Source organism: Lygodium microphyllum, chromosome 21 (assembly GCF_053477565.2).
Source record: "Lygodium microphyllum isolate KBCC chromosome 21, Lygodium_microphyllum_v1.1.10, whole genome shotgun sequence".
Lineage (NCBI taxonomy): Eukaryota > Viridiplantae > Streptophyta > Polypodiopsida > Schizaeales > Lygodiaceae > Lygodium > Lygodium microphyllum.
Genome location: NC_141155.1, coordinates 62969756 through 62987970, shown reverse-complemented (window position 1 = coordinate 62987970; position 18215 = coordinate 62969756).

Here is an 18215-nt window from a genome sequence, read left to right as displayed (position 1 = left end):
AGACCCAAAGGCATTACTCATGTAACCACTATAGAAATAAAAGTGTTTTACTCATGGTACTACTAGTGTCGAATGCCAACTTTGAAAAACCTTTACTAAAGGATTTTTTAGCCTCTTTAACTTGGGAATTTGGTGTAAATAGCATAAGCATGGCATTAAAACCACTTGCAAGGTTTAATTTTGTATTGTGAGATCAGGAAACACATATCCATACCTTTTTTTTCACAAATTTTCTTGGCACTAAAAGTGGGAGTTACTCTTTTATATTCAATCAAATGAATCTATATATTGATATGCTAGACCAGGGCACTCTCTTGCAAGTGTTGCAGAGTAGTATACCAACATGGATAGGAGCATCCCACCTGCACATGATCAACTGCACTATGGACAAGAGCATCCCACCTCCACATGAATAGCTTCACTATGATAATGGGTACAATGAGCATTGGTATGAGTAGTAGTATCACTATGATAAGGGAAATGATGACCATTTGTATGAGCAACAATGTGCATATGATTGTCATGCTTACTCTCATGGATAGTATAGCGATTCCTATGAGCATAATTATGCTAATTATGATTGCTTTTTTGGTGAGCCATGAAAACATGCTATTTCTTTGGAGAAACATGCATACCATGCACCATGTTAAGAAGATGGGTACCATTCAAATGTATTTAGACATCATTATGATGTGTGTACCTATGATGATTATGGTTTTGGAAAACATGTATGCTATGCACTTTGTTACGAAACTAGGTAGCCACATGGTTATTGTGGACAACATGATAATGATTATGCTTTTATGAGGGTTTGTTTAAGCAGCAACATGGATGCCATGGACAACATGATATTGGCTATGCTTATGAGATTTCATTTAATTTTGGCAAGCAATAAGATGATAAATGTGCTTGCTACTATGGATAGTTATATCCCAATCGCGATCATGCTACATCCTTCGAGCTATAATCCCAATGAGTTTGAATAGCATGTTTATATGTGGGACAAACCAATGAAATGGTGAACACTTTTCTTGTTGATGTGGGTAATGAAGATGTTAAATGCAAGAGAAAAGAGTCCCTACCCTATAGGAGATACCTATGTAACAAAACATTGAGGAACATTCATTTAGAAGGGTTATGCTAGTAGTGTAGTGAACAATGGACACCTCATCATAAATATATATATTGGGCAAAGAATGCTAAGGTACCGATTATTTTATAGCATTCACATGAAGAAGAAGAAGAGGAAGAGGAAGTTGAAGAGTATGATGAAGAGCTTGACCAAGATTCTTCTCAAGCAAGAGAGGATGACATAGTGGATCATGAAATATAAGATGTGGAGCAAGATGAAGATCCTATGAGTAGCCTCATCATGAGCCTATGGATAGTATGCATCATCAACCAAGGCTTACCAAGAGAAGAGCTTAATACTTCTTTGCATGCTTTATTCCAATAGTTTGATCATGGGCACTATGATTGGGATACGGATGATGTGGATGCATATAATGCTAATGATGGCATTTTGTTTCCTTTTGATTCAGGTGATTATGGATATGATTCATTATATCCATTTAATCTAGGAACGTATGATTGATGAGATTTTACTATCCTTCATGACTATTATGATGGGATTACCTTTAATCTAGGAGGCTTCCTTCTGAGGAAATTTAGTATGCAACAAGGCGTTATGCATCCAAGATTTTGTGTTGTTTTTTCTTCATGGTTTCTACACGTTTTCTATTGGAAGAAGGTTGCAGAAGATTGGGTTTTTCCTCTGTAGTACAACTTTTTGTATTAAAAGTAATATTGTTAAATAAATTCCTTTAGTGTCGTCATAGTCAAGGTTTCATGATTGAATGAAATACCCCTCAATGTATACTTCAATTTGGCACCTTGTTTGCTCAATTTGGAGTTGTCTATAAAGAGTTATGGCTCTTTTTCCATGACAACCTTGTTATGATAGCATGCAAGAAACTCATTATGTTCATTTCTCTTGCACTTATCACTTATGGGATCTTCTTCATCACATAAGATATATGGTTTCCAAGTTCTACCCCTTGTATTCTTTTCCATCTTTCAAGCTTTGAGGACAAAGATCCTTGAAGTTGGGATGGTTTGTAATGTAGGATAACCTTAGCCTACATGACAATAGCTTGATTTATTAGAAGCTAGGGTTTAGTATTAATGCAAAATTGTAACATGGTTCATTACCTTTTTTTACAAAATAATCAAACCCTCATTGAGGACTCCATCTTGGACCTCCCACCATTGCAAGAGGGGAATGTCTTGCTCTACCATAGCAAGAGGTGAGTATCTGGCTCTAGCCAGCATCATCTTTTACATTGTATTTTCTTCCTTGAAAACATTGATCACGGATATGGCTACCTTGGCTATGGATATTCTATCATTTTCTTGAGTAGGCCTTGGGTGAGGGCATCACTACCAATCCAACTACGATACCGGTCATAAGTAATGAATTTTAAAATTAATAAGAAGCTTATTTTGATTCCCACATGAGGTATGTTAGATGCCGCACGAGAATAGGTCATGGAAAGGGATTTCGTACATAGCATAAATAGAATATAAGATTCCAAGGTATCATCGACTCTCCTTTCATTGTAAATAGCAAATAAAGAGCTCAAGGAATTAGAAAACCCTAAGTCAAAGAAAAGTCTGATGCTTTTGTACTTGTTGAAGAAGGCTGGGTTATCAATCAATGTAAGTGATTAATAGAACTTATGTATTGTACAATGTTTGAAACTGTAACATATGCCTTAGCCAAAAGAAGGGTGTGTTAAGTAAATTTTACATAGAACTACTCCTGATCCCAAAGGGGAGAGAAAAAATGTGACGGAAAGGATATCGCAACTATTCCTACAATGTTTGGAAAAGGATACCATTTTTTTTGTTGATTGATCAAACAATGTCGTAAATGCTTTTGCATTAAATTGATTGTTGGGGTGTGATTTGGATGATTATTCCAAGTGCTTGTATTTGATGGTAAATGCATGGCATGGGTCAGTGATGACAAGTTGCCATGGGAGATAAAGGAATGCTTTCTTGGAAGATAATATTAGGTTAATCGCCTTGATTGTTCTTGATTCTTAATTGGATAAATTAAGGAAGGATATTTTTGTGCAAGTGGATCATCTCCAAGGTCACACGGTGCTTCAACCCAAGTGGGCACTGCTCAATTCACAGGCCGAAGGTCAAGTGGTGAAAAGGCCAACCACGGAAGTTCTGTCTAACTCCTAGGTTGCTTGGGGTCAGTGGAGCTCTGGACACCCCTTGCCTAGTCCAGCATGGAGTTGTAGACTGTCGTGAGCCCAACATCTAGGGCATTGAAAGATCCTATTCTAGATAATGGATGAAAATTATGATGCCATGTGATTTGGACCGGGTACTTTTGTTGGACATAATAGATACATAATTTCTCCTATTGGGTAGGAGACAAAGGCTAACATGAAGATAAGTTAAGGAATTTGTTTGAATTTTTTTGTCAAAGGATTGCTTGCTCTGTATTCGTATTTGTGCCGTAAATTACACAAACAAACCATGTTTCCTAAAAAGCTTAGTTAAGGAAGCCGATTTTAAATGTCAATCATAAATGTGGTAGGACCTATTTAGAAAACTAAAGCTATCAAGGGAAGTAGGTGGGCGGAACTCCCAATAGGTCCATTCTACAATAGGGTGGTCTAGAGAATTGGGAGGCTTCTCACATGGTTTTACCATCATTCAACCTTTAGGTATTGTTAGGTTAGAATCCCGATTCATGTCGTTTTAGGGGGCCGGAATGGGACTATGCCCTATGGGCAAAGAGGTTGAGTGATGCATCCCTCTTGTTTCCCATTCTCTTTGAACCAAGTGTGGCTTGGATACCTTTGCGTAAAGTAGGATATCCAAGTCCCGATGCTAGAATGCTATCATGAGACCTTGTCTACTAGGAATGCTAATTTTAGGTCGATCCTAGTGGGTTTGGCCGTTGCAAACGTTCCATTGCAAGGAAGACTTGAGAAACCCTAGGCGACCAACCCCCTAACATTCCATGGGAGTGCCGGGCAACATCACTTAGATTCGTCTCTCGATGGACCACTAAAAATGTGCATGGACAATCGATAGGCGAGCATGTTATAGTTGATATCACAGCGAAACTTTGTAATTATGCATGATTGATTAATGTATGGCTTGTAGGCATATCCTAAACAGAATAATCTAAGTGGTATGGCTTGATTGTCAGGCAATTTTTGCACCCATGAATGTTGACATGCAAGAGAAGAAATTCCTTCTCAAGAAAATTAAGGCACTCGAGTGTTTGATGGAAAAGGGATAGATGTTGCAACCAAGGTGGAGATATGGATTCAGGTGATGGATGATTATTTATCTGCTTTAGGAACCACTTTTTCCAATCAAGGAATGATAGGCAAACTTAAGTTAGTTGGCCAAGCTCGGATACGGTGGAAGTAGTGGTGCAAAGATCAAGGTATTTCTAAAGCTGTTGTCACTTGGGCTCAATTGAAAGATACTGTATGCAGACAATACCTTCCATCAACCTACCAAACTTTGAAGATGAATGAGTTCTTCAAGCTCAAGCAGTTGGAATTAACCCTAGAAGCTTATTACTAAAAGTTTGTGACCCTACTAAAATACGCACCACCTATGGATATCGCACAGCAAGTATCCAAGTTTTGCCATGGCCTAAACACTCCTCTGAACTACAGTCTAGAAGCAATGCATCCAAAAAAATTGCAAGATGCATTACTTCGAGCAAAGCCAATCATCCAAGAACTTAAATCAGGCAATTGTGACAAAGAGGATTCTCGAGATCAAGGCAAGAGATGCCACAATTGTGGAGAGATAGGGCACATCCATAGGAGATGTCCCTACCATCAATGCTTCCACTGCAATGAGCTAGGACACGTCCAAGTAGGCTGCCTTGGTCAGGAGAGCCTCCAAGCAAACGAAGCTACATAGGTGCAATCTTTGGATATATGGAGGAATCAGATAAAGACGAAGACCTAGAATCGACTACACCTCTTCAAGATGATTAGAAATCCTAGAAATTTTATCAACATGTAACACAACTTATATTGGGAATAAATCCTACTCTTGTACCTATGGTTAGTTGCAATAATATGAGCTGCACTACTTGAGTCATTACGAGTAGCGCAACAGATGCATGGTGGTTCCTAACCCACAAGCCTTAAGCCCCATTAATGCTTGTTTTCCCTGGCTCTTTCAAAATGAGGACATCTCAAGTTCTCTAAGGGGGAGAGGATGTAATATCCCCCACTTGGCATAGAAACCCCTCCCCCAAACAAATTGAATTAATTGAAAATTTTTTCCACCCCCTACCGTTGCCGGGGATAGGTGGCGAGGGGGGAGGAAGAAAAGATGGTGGATGATGAATAGGAGGAAGAGAGATGACATCGACATGGGGAAAGGAAGAGGATGATGATGAAAAGTCAATGATGACAAGGGGGGGAGGCCATGGGACTACCCCCTTCCCCTTGGGCATATCAACGTGTCTCGTGGCCACCTCGCCCCAACTCCCCAATGTCATGCATGCTGACAGGTGGTGGGTAGGGGAGGGAGACGCCACCACCACCACCACCATCACTTCACTTCACACCCGTAATAACCCCCTTCCCCATTATATAAACCCCCTGTTGTCATGAAAGAGAGAGGGAGTCCCCTTGCTGCCACAGAGAGAGAGAGAGAGAGAGAGAGAGAGAGAGAGAGAGAGGGGAGGGAGACAAGGAGGAGAAGAAGAAGAAGAAAGAGAGGTGAGAAGAGAGAAGAAGAAGAAGAAAAAGAGGGAGAGAAAGGGAGAGGTGAGACGAGAGAGAGCCAAAGAAGAAGAAGAAGAAGAAGAAGAAGAAGAAGAAGAAGAAGAAGAAGAAGAAGAAGAAGAAGAAGAAGAAGAAGAAGAAGAAGAAGAAGAGGGAGGGAAGGAGGGAGAGAGAGAGAGAGAGAGAGAAAGGGGGAGAGGGGGAGAGACACCCTCGGAAGGATCTCCTTCTGTTCTCCTCCGTAGAGGGTATCCACACGCGTTCCTTCTTTCCCTGTTGCCCACAAATCCATACCCAATTTCTACAAGATTATCCCTCAATCGCAAGCTCATTTCGCTCCCCAATTGGTCCTGCTAATTGACTACAAGGCACAGATGTCTAGTGTGATTCACGTCTAAGAGAGACTAAGATTGAGAATGGCCCCCAAGTAGAAAATATCATGTGTGGATGGAAACCCCACAATGAGCAATGAGGCCTCGGGTGAGGGCATCACTGCCAATCCAATTGCGATATCAATCATAAGTAAATGAATTTTCAAATTCATAAGAAGCTTCTTTTGATTCCCACCATTAGGGGAGTTTTGAGGTCTCGAAAATGCCCTATAAGAGATCCTAGAGAGAGAAAAAAAATTACGAAATAAAATCATTTTATAGAATTTTTAAAAGGTTTATATTTTGGTAAGTTAAAATATCAAAATTCGTTAATAAGTCATTGTCGTGATATTCTCGTGGTCACATCAAACCTAGAAATCTAGGTCGCCATAAAGTTGGCAAGGTTGTCATAATGAAGATCTTACCTCTCCTCATTAAAGTGAAAAGTAATATTCAATTTGAATTTTGTTGGATACTCGATTGCCTCCCTCCATCGTTTCTCCATCATTTCTCTCTTCTTTTTTTCTCCTCCTTATTAGTCTCTTCTTTGTTTTCGTTCTTGCTTCTAATCATATCCTTAGCTATGGATCAATCACCCAATGATCGCTGTAACTCAGCTATGGATCAATCATCTAATGATCTCTGTAGCTCTCATAAAAGACCTCTCTATCATCTTCATATTGAGTTGGACAGTGAGTATGAACCGATAAGAAAGAGAACAAAATCTATCACGGTTACAGAGTCTATGAAACATATACTGAGGTTTGAAGGAAAGAAGAATATTGATCTTTGGTTAGATGGAAAGCTATATCCCAAAGATCCTAACAGAAATAGCACTCCTCCTTTCTATAATAGCTTGTCATTAATGAGGTTTATTGGTGATGGCTACAATGGATTTTTAGGTTATACACTTAATCTTGTTGCAGAAAAGGATATCCTTGGACTAGAGAATCATCTTTTGATGAAACACAATATAGAGTTGTTGCAGAAGCTAGAGGATTGTCAACAAAAAATTCATTCATTGGAAAAGCGTATCAAAGCTTATCAACAAAAGCAAACTTTATTAGGCCTTCGAAATCGACAAAGAGCTCTTAAAAATATTGAGAATCTCAAATGAGGAGGAGGAGGCTGTGGTAAAAGAATCCAAGCAGTAAGGTATATTTTTTTTCACTTGAAAAATCTTAAATATGGCTTTATTTAAACTACTTGCATTGATTTCTGATGTTAATTTTGCTTAGATCTCTTCTACAACCAAATGCAAGTGAAAGAGATTCTTTAAAAGCAGCTCAGTTTTATTATCATCTTCTTCCTTTAGTGGTTTCAAAGGATATTTTGGAGAAGAAGAAATTTAAAAAGGCAAAGAAACAATGCTTGGAGTCATTTGTGAAGTATCATTCTTTGGATTCTGAGTTAGTACAGAAGACACTGGATAGTATTGGTATCAATCGAGATGCTTATATGCAACTTTTCCAACTTTTACAATCAAATATGAAGCAAGGACAGGTACACAATTGCATACTTCCGAGACCATTTGTGGTTAGGACTATCAGACAGAGAGTTAATAACAAAGTGATGGAGATTCTAGGTGAGCCTTTTCATATCAAGGCTAGCTTCAAGGGCAAGAAAAAGGAGGTTACATTCAATGAATTTAACAATATTTTCCTTGACTTGCCCACCCTACAATGCTTAATGATCAAATTTTATGACTTGTCAATAGCAGAGGCACAGGGAGTGGCTAGATTTGTGATTAAACTTGATGAAAGTGAGATTCTGAAATGTAAAAAATTGGAGAGAATCTCTATCACCTTGATGAATAGAGCACTTTCGTCAAGTCATTGCAATCACTCAACATCATTTAGTGTTCAATCTGAATATAACATCTGGTGGCTAGGAGCATTTGAGGTAGATACTGAGAATTTTGATATACTATATTGGGTTTTTCATCAAACATCAATACCTAATGTTATTCAAAGGCAACAAGCAGGAGAAGAGCTATTTGTTGAAGGATTAGGGAACTACAGGATTGAGTGGCACATAGCTGGTGACCTAAAGACACTCAAATGTATGTATAATGTATCAAAGGGAGCTAACTCGAGATCTCCTTGCTTATACTGCATGTCACCAGCTGTAGAGTTAAACTCAAGCAATTGGAATAGAGCTCCCTCTAGGCACAATAAAGATCCACAGTTTAAACCAGTCTTGGACATTCCTTTAGCGAATGCCCATATTTGTACACTTCATGCACTTTGCAGGATAATCGAAAAGCTTGTTCATCTCTATATAGGATTTGCATGGAAGTTGAAGCCATTATCAACTAGAACAGATGCTATAACAAAGGTTGAAAAGGTTCTCTCTGCAATTGGTTTGCATGGTGGCAATGTTGTTATTGAACCAGATCTTCAAAAGTCTAAGGATGGTAATTGTGTCCCAAAAAAACCATCTATTGGTGGAGTGAAGACTAGAAGGTTTTTAGGCTTTCATGGGAGACTTGGCAAGATAAACTCGAGAAATGGTGGCTCAACTATTAAATTTAATCAGTGGAAATCCCTACATAATGCAGTTAAGGATCACACTGATAATGGACAAGCTCGAAATAGAAAAGCTAAAGTTTGGGAAATACTAGAAAAAGTGTTTTTTTATTGTGATAAGACTGAATGGAATGATGATGATCTCAAAGACTTTAAAAACCAATTGAACCTTTTCAAAAAGGCGATGACAGAAGCTTGGAGTGATCAACACTTTACTCACTATATGGTAAGAAGTTTGTATATGTTTGTTTCTTCATTGTCGAACTCATATAATGTTTTTTAATAACTTTCCTTATTTGTTGACTATGCAGCATATTCTATACAACCATGCTCCATACTTTATTAAACAATATGGATCTCTATCTATCTGGTCAACCCAAGGTATGGAAAAATCACATTATCAAGCAAGAACAAAATATTTCAAACATACAAGACATGGAGGTGGAAGACAGAAAGCCAACAGTTTATTAGAGGTCTTTCAATGGTTCTATCGACAAATTTGGCATAAATTCAAGCTTAAAGATACAACCACATCAAGAAATACATCATCTTTAGCAAGGACTATACAAATTGTTACCCAAAGAAGAAAATATAGATATTTAAATTCTTGCGCAAAGCAAAGATTTACAGAATGGTTACAAACCAAACAAAGAGTTGGGAAAAGATGGGTTTCAAGAAACCCTTAATCTTTGGCATCTTCTAGTCTGATTGTGTTGCAGAAGAGTCCTTAGTTTCAGGCACCTCAACAGGGCCTTCAGAGGAGTCCTTGGTTTCAGGTAGCTTGACAGGGCCTCTAGAGGAATCTTTTGTTTCATCCCACTCAATAAGACCTCTGTATTTCAAAAACTCTTGTTTCCGATAGCCTGGAAGAAGCTTCAAATTCTTACTATCTCCTACATAAGAGAGCAAATAGGAGCCAAGAACTCCAAAATATCCAGCTCTAGATCCACTGTATCCAGGCATAAAGCCAAAAACTCTTATGGCTTCTTCCTTCTCCACCAAAATGATCTTGTCCAAACCTCTGCTGAAAACTTGAGATCCAATTACCTTTGAGATAGCTCTCAAAGCCATCATTGGTAGACTTGGAGAGCTTGACAATCTACTATGATATATTTCAATTGTTTGATTGTTTAAGTTTCCAATATAATGGCCAAGGCTTTGATTTTTTCCAAGCTTCATTGGCCTAGAGCCCTTGGCCCTTCCAAGAAAGTTGTCCAGATCTTCAATCTCAATCTATAGAACAAACCACAACAGTACAAGATATAAGATATTTATCTATAATGCATAATAAAGTCTAACATAAACTCAATGGGTAACTTCGAATTATATTTCATACCTTAGGGTGTTCATCTTCTTCAAGAAGACTATCATCATAAAGATTTATTGAACTCTTGGGCTTCTCATCTGATGGAGACTTCAATCTCTCTTCATACCCTACATCATCAATATGAAGTTTCTTCTGGACTTGCAAGAACTCTTCTTCTGTAGGTAGCCCCTTCTTTTCGTATTCTATGATCTAATTAATACATGTATGTAAGGCTATAGAGCTATCTTGGAAATTCTCTCCCTCAACATCAAGACTTGCTAGTGGTTCTTGTTCATAACCTATAAAATTCATGTCATTTTTGCCCCAACCTGCAAGGATTGCTAAGCAATAATCTTCTCTAAGATCAAAAAGATGTTGAATATCATTTAGCAACACATATCTCTTCTTGTTGATAAGATAAGTGGGAAATGTTGGAACACAGGCAAGAGGACCTTCTTCATCAACCTTTGCACTTGGCTCAATCTCCTTTTCTTCCACCATTGTGATATTGTCACTCTAGAATAAACCTACATCAAAACCTTGGACAAGTTGATTCTCAACATCTTCTTGGAACATCTCCTCCTTCTCTTCGACCTCCTTATCCATACTTGCAATATCCTCTAGCTTTCTCTATTGGTCTATATCTGGAGAAGAATTTTCCATGTACTGAAGATACACAATAAATCCAACGTCCTTGTGGATCAGAAGGCATTGGTGTTGGTACCTGTGGAAAAGGCAACATGTTTCTTTCTTTCTGAATTCTTCATCAATGAGGTTGAACCTGTCGAGCAAAGTTGACCTGGATGTATTGGTGGCTCCCATGACATCACTATAATGAACAAATCCATTGACTTCCAAACCTTGCACATGTCTATCATAAAAACATCTGTACTCCTTAAGTTTATCATCAAGATCCTCCAATAACTCCTTCAAATCAAAAGGAACATTGAAAATTTCCCTGATATAGCAAAACTTGGAAGAATTTCCAGTGGTGTGTAAAAAATCAAAGAGCCTATCATCAGATGTCTCAATTATCTCCTCCTCATCCATTCCTTCCAGAGATAGCTTCCTCTTTGTCATATTGACCAGAAAAATATTTATTCCTGAAAAACAAAAGCACAATAGAACCAATATCCAATAAAACAAGATGATATCATGGAAAGAGGCCCCAACATTGATTTTCCAAGCCAAAAAAATCAAAACAGGAGAATTTTTTAGTTGACCGGTGAAACGCGAAAATTCAAGTGTGTAAGGCAAATGCCTATGAAGAAATCGCGTTTCATCGGACACTAGCTTGAAGACAAAAATTATTCTAATATGTAGCGGTGAAACGCGATACTAAGCAAAATATCATCAACAGAGACATTGTCTCGCGTTTCAATGGTCAAAAATTGCAAATGAAGAAAAAAAACATGAACAATAAATAAATTCTATGGAAACACACAAATTGATGATATAATCATTTTTGGAAAAGCTATGCTGCTTTTGAAAGATAGAAAGTACATAACATCTTTAATTGTTCAAGTGTTATAAAACATTCTTTCTATATTAATCAAATTTATTTTATTAAAATGCTTGCAATAAAAAAATTTGTTACCTATCAAAGATTGTTGAACTGCTCTCCACACAGGATGCAGGGACCTTGAAGGGAAGTCGAGACGAAATTTTGGCAGAGAAGAAGACAATGTCGGAGAAATGGGTTTGAAATGCTTTTATATCAACTGTTAAGCATGTGGTGATAGTTCCAACGAAAAATTTTGTGTAATAATGGAAAAATACGTGTACACGTGTTTGACTTAACACAGCGTAATAAGCTCCTCAGAAGACGTGCGCATTCTCTTTTTCCAAAAATACATCACACGTGTGTTAAGTAACCCTTTTCCAAGTAAAAAAAAAAATCCGGTAAGCGAGAGTACGTCACACGTGTGTTATTAACACTTTGCGAAGAACGTTGAGTCCATGCAAATTCACCGCCTTCACCTTTCATCGCATTTCATCGCTACTCCATCTTTGTTTTTGGTGTTCCTTCCAGTCTCCAAGCATTTCCTTCCAATCTCCAACCATTTCACTGCTTCCCCAACAAAGCAAACCTTCAAGCATATTGTCATCTTTAGGCTGAGATTGTGAAGAACAAGCTAAAAAGAAGGTATGATTTCTACATCTTGCTTTTCAATAACAAGCTCTATTCAATGCATTGTTTTGATATTTTTCCTTAATCCTTTATGTTATTATTAGCTCTAGACCACTACAAAAGAATTTTTTCCACAGTGAAAGCATTCCTTAATATTATGGATATTTAAGGAAATCTTCAAATTTCCTCCCTAATTCTGTGGATATTTTAAGTAATCTTAAAAGCTTTCCTTGGATCAAAGCTCTTTTTTCTTGGTTTTTTCAATTTTTATGCTATTCATGAGCTGTCCGGTGAAATGCGAAAATAAGGTACTTCAAGCAGGTTTCCTGGCTTAAATTCGCGTTTCACTGGACACAATGGACAACAAGTCCGGTGAAACGCGAAAAGAAGCAGCTGCAAGGAGGTGCCTTGCTTGACACTCGCGTTTCACTAGACAGCTCGAGAAAAATTGAGCTGATACGAGAAAACGCCATGCAGCATAGATAACTCTTGTTTGGGACTCGCGTTTTGCTTTACATGCTGGAGAAGAAGTAACATATGTTGTTTTGGAAGATGGCTAGGACTAAGGCAACAGCAAGAAAAGAGAAGATTGATCCTAGGGATTTAGCATCAAAGATTCATCAGTCTTCAAAGCCTCAGAAGCTCTCTAGAAAATCAAAGCCAATGAGAAGGTTTTCTCAAAATGTCAGGTGTCTAAGGGAGATTAGGAAGGCAATAAATGCTCTTGACAATGCAATTCCAAAGTTGTCTTTTCAAAGGCTTGTCAGGGAAATTTGTGACAGATATAGTTTGGATAGTTTCAAATGGACAAGAACAGCTCTTAATTGTATACAAGAAGCCATAGAGGATTTTCTAATTGAGTTTTTCCAAGATGCCTACATTTGTGCTGCTCATGCTCATAGGCTCACACTCATGGACAAGGACATGGTAATTCTTAGGAGGCTAAGATATAGATTTTCAAAGGTCCTTGAGCCAATTCCCCTCACTGATATGAAGACATTTAATATCCTTAATGTGCCCCCAGCTAGAAGAAAGAAAGATGATTCTGGTGTCAGGGTTGAGGATGTCACCCATGAGAAGGATACAAGGCAACATGAAAAAGAGGAGAAGGCTAAAGAGGAACAAGCAGATAAATGGAGAGAGTATAGGAGGCAAAGGGTTGAAGAAAGGGAAATAGAGCAACTAGAGTCCTTTGAAAATGAGCTAGCCACCCTTCTTGAAGCAACTAATTCAAAAGGATTCAGTGTGTTTTGTTTCTTACCTGGTGACTTAGGCAAAAGAACTGAGGTTATCTCCTTTGATGCTGCATGTGTTCAGATTCTTAAGAATAAAAGAAGAGAAGTAAATGACAGTCTTATTCTTGCTGGCCTAAGGTATGTCCATCCATAATTACTTATACTTTTTGATATTTTTTTAGCAATAAGATTTTTCTTGTTTATACTCACTATTTCTATGCCTTTTCTAGGTGTATAATGCATGAGTTTCCTTTGGATATACAACAAAAAATTGAGGTTTTTGATCCATCTATCTCATTCTTTATGAGAAATGAGCTTGATGCAAGTTTTATTGAGCACTGGCTCAATTTGATTGACTTCGATACTTTGGAGCTGCTTATAATTCCATATAATGAAAAGTAAGTGATTCAATATTCTATTAGAGTTTTTGAGATTTTATCCTACTAATTTGTTGATATATGATTGCTTTTAGTTCTCATTGGAGCTTGATTGCAATAGACCTTGTGGATAAGCAATGCTTTTTAATCAACTCTATGAAAGGAAGCCATGGAAATGCTAAATTGTAAGTTATATTATCCAAGGGCTCCTTGATATTTCAATTCTTTTTTTTGTAAGTACTCTAAATTTCAACATATTTTATATATAGAGGTGCCAAAAGATTAATTGAAGAGCTAGAGAAAAGACCCCCTATGCCATCTGATTTGCTTGCAACAATGCAATATAGACAAGTTGTGGTAAGTTATTCATTAAAATAATTGAAACATGAATTTATTCTATGAACTACCATTCGTCCTCTTTATAGTTTTACTTTGTGTTGGTGGTTGCAGTGTCCCCATCAGGATGATAGCCATTCTTGTGGCTGGAGGGTGATTGCAAATGCTAGAAGAATGGTTAACTTTGTTTATCTTAATGATGATAAACATGTAAAGGTAATATGAAAGATGCTAAACTTTAAGATAGATATTAATTGCAAATAGTCCATTGATGATAAAAATATAGTCTATTGTAAGAACAATAATGAACTAAAACTCTTTTTTCTATAAATGTGTGACAGTTTTCGAAGGATTGCTATACATCTGAGCATATTTGGTACATCAGAGCAAAGCTCTTGAAGTATATGACGGTCAATTGCATATAACCAACAATAGAGATTGGTGGGAATTTGCACCATGAAGGAGATGCAGTGCCTATAACCACGGAAGGCAAATCCACAGCTTCAACACCTTCTATACCCAAGACATCAAAGAAAGGCAAAAGGACTCCTAGAAAGGATAGTTCTCCAAAAAAGAAATAGCTTTGCCATATCGCCTTGTAGGCCTTCATATATAGAAATTTGCCCTTCAGCCCTTGTATATCTCATAGAGATGGCAGATAGACATCTGCTACAAAATTTGTACATGTATTTTATATTGATAGTAAAGATATCTTTTCTTGAATGTCATTGCAGTGTATTTTATTTTCTCTCCTTTTCAATATCTGCAAAAAATAAATTATAAATGTTTGTTAGTTAGAAAGTGAGATCTTGATATACATCTAAGTAGATATAATATGATGTGAAAACTTACTCGTTTCTTGTCAAGTTGGAATACAAAGGAGCATGGTAGTTCAATGTCTTCATTTTGTAAATCCATCCTCACTTGATGTAGCGTACATGATTTTCTGATCTTTAAGATTGCAATAATATCCTCATTGAACCAAATATCAAGATCCACAATAGGATCCTTGCTGAAATCATTAAGATTCTGGTCTAAAGCAACTAGACTACTACCAACAAAATGCCATCGGCTATAGTAAAAGCTAAGGATAAAATTTTGAGTAGCAATCATATATTTACAAGCTATAGAGTCTTGATCTATCTTACATATAATTTTTCCTTCTGTCCTTGTATCCCATCCTTCATCAACAAATTGTATGATATGATCATATGTTAGTCTCTTCACTGAAAGCATGGTTTTTGTTATTCTTATCTCCATATTAGAGAAGAAATCAATAAATATATTAATAGGCATAAATAAAGTAACTTTGCTTAGCCTAGTGCTTTCTGGATCTCAGAAAATATCTTACATCTATAGCCCTCACTAGTAGCTGGACTTGGCAAAGGCCACTCAAAGCTTGAAAAATCTGGCAAAGGAAGGAGTTTTATTGATCCCCATTGGCAACGCCGCATAGGAATAACATAAGAATGGTCATAAAAGAATATTCCATTCTCTGCAAGCTCTGTCTTCTTTCTACCTCTATACATTTCTTCTCCAATTGAACCATGTATAACATCAATAACATCAATAATAGATTCCACTGGTTGCCATTCCTTAAGATTAGAGGGATAGAAATCTACAAGACAAACAAATATTATAATGGAAAAACCTAAACCATGTTTAAGAAAGGAAAAACTTTAAGAATCAAATTCTTACAATTTGGTCTATGCATTGGAAGCTTTGAAGATCTAGGTTTCAAACACAGCTCTCTATGCATGAACACATGTTGCACTAGTACCTCTTTGATACTATTCTTATTTGCTCCAAGCTTAAAATCTCGGATTCTGCCCTTCCAAGCAGAGATAAACGAGCTCTCATGTCTTTGCCTTTTTTCACGTTTTGCTTGTTGCATGGTGATCCAACTACCTTTGCTAATGATAGTAGGAATCCATCTTCCATCAGTTTGGAATGAGTTAAAACACTGATATGGATGTGATTTGGGAGCTTGGACCCCTTGTTGAAGGTCGAATTTCTGTATCCATGGTAGAAGAGAGAGATACATGCACACAGAGAGAGAGAGAGAGAGGACTAGGCTATCATAACGGAGGGAAAAATAATAGAGGAATAAAAGAAAGGAGGGAAAAACTGAGCGCCATGCTTTTCACCAATTTGAATTTCGATTACATCAATCATTATCATTAATCTAGAAACATCATTAAATAAAAGTAGCCAAGACTCTATGCCATTAATGCAAAAGATGTCATAATCACGAATATAAGAGACTAAAAATACATAATAAAAATACAAATTCGTAATATTATCATATTTATATATTTTTGTAAAATGATTTTTTATTTTTTTTTAAATAGAAGTTCCGTTACGGAGGCTTTGCTCTTATTGGTCTAGAGCACTCTCTCTCCACATCCTAAAAGGCATTTTCGAGACCTCAAAACTCCCCTAATGATGAGGTATGTTAGATGCCACATGAGAATAGGTCATGGAAAGGGATAGGTTTCATCTCATACATTTGAAAGATAGAATTCCAAAGCGCAAGTATCAAGAGAAGTAAAATGCATCTAGATGCTAAATCACAAATTTGTACATAGTACAACTAGCATATAAGATTCCAAGGTTTCATCGAATCTCCTTTCCTTGTAAATAATAGATACAGTTTTCACGCCACACTGAAGGCATGTCATAGCTTGCACGCTTGACGGATGGCATGATAAGCAACCTAGCCTAAAGGAAATTTATCTTAGAAAACTCTAGGCTTTGTCCATGAAGAAGATTGGGTTATCTATTAAAAGTCCAACCTCATAGGCACAAATGCAAGAGAGGGGAGTCGTATAGGGAAGGTGGAAAAGTAGCTAACATTTTCGCTTAACAAAAACTATTATGCCAATATTGGTCCCTCAATTAACTTTTGCTTAAGAAATTCAAATGCTTCTTGACAAGCAGCAACCCAATTAAAAGGAGTATCCTTTCGTAGCAAACTTGTTAAAGGTGAGGCCACTTTTGTGAAATTAGAAATGAACTGTCGATAATAATTTAGATGCCCCAAAAATCCACGCAATTTCTTAAGGTTTGTTGGAGATGGAAGTGCAAAAATCTTAGAATTTTTTGCTAGATCCATAGCAATGCTTTCTTTAGAAACAATATGCCCCAACGACGTTTCTTTTCACACTCCAAAAACACACTTTTCAGGGTCCAAGAAGATACCGACTTCGTCACTACGTTCAAACACTTGCGCCAATCGATCTAGCATTTCTTTTTCCATCCCATAGACACAAAAATTGTCTAGAAAAACTTCCATCCATTGTTGAAGAAAGTATTGATAGGCCGAAATCATAACTCCTTGAAATGCTACAAGTGCATTGCACAAACCAAAAGGCATTACTTGATAAGTAAATGTACCCCATTTAGTAGTAAAATTAGTTTTGGATTGATCTTCAGGATGAATCAGCACTTGATTGTAGCTACTTTACCCATCCATGAAAGAATATAACCCATAGCTTGCAACTTTATCAAGTACCTAATCTGTAAATGGCAAAGGAAAATGATCTTTACGTGTTTTTTCTATTCAGCTTTCTATAATCAACACAAATGCAAATCTTCTTATTGTTCTTCTTGGGTACTAATACAATAGGGGAAAGACATTCACTATATGCAACAGGATAAATAAATCCCGCATCTAAAAGTTTAGTAATTTCAATTTTGACCAGTTCTGCATACACATGATTTGTTCCTCGTTGGCATTGACATATGGGTTTTGTGGCTGGTTCTAGATCAATATAATGCTGACAAAGTTCAGCTTTAATACCCATAAGGTTAGTATAAGACCAAGTAAATTCCCCAACATGTGCTCGTAATACCTCCTCAAACCTTTCTCAATCTTGGGATTCCAATTGAGCCCCTAGATTCAAGTTATTTCCCTTCGACCATTTCTATTTTAACTACTTCCACTTTGGGCTCTTCAAGAAACAAAGAGGCTATTTTTTTAGGGTTGATTATAGGTACATCCTCAGATATCCCCATTGATACATTTTAGTTCTTCTTCCCTTGCATTCACATAATGTACCAAGGGTACAACCGTATAAAGAACAATAGCGAGATCATTCTAAATACTCTCAGTCATTTCTATCATATGGACATCCAATAGA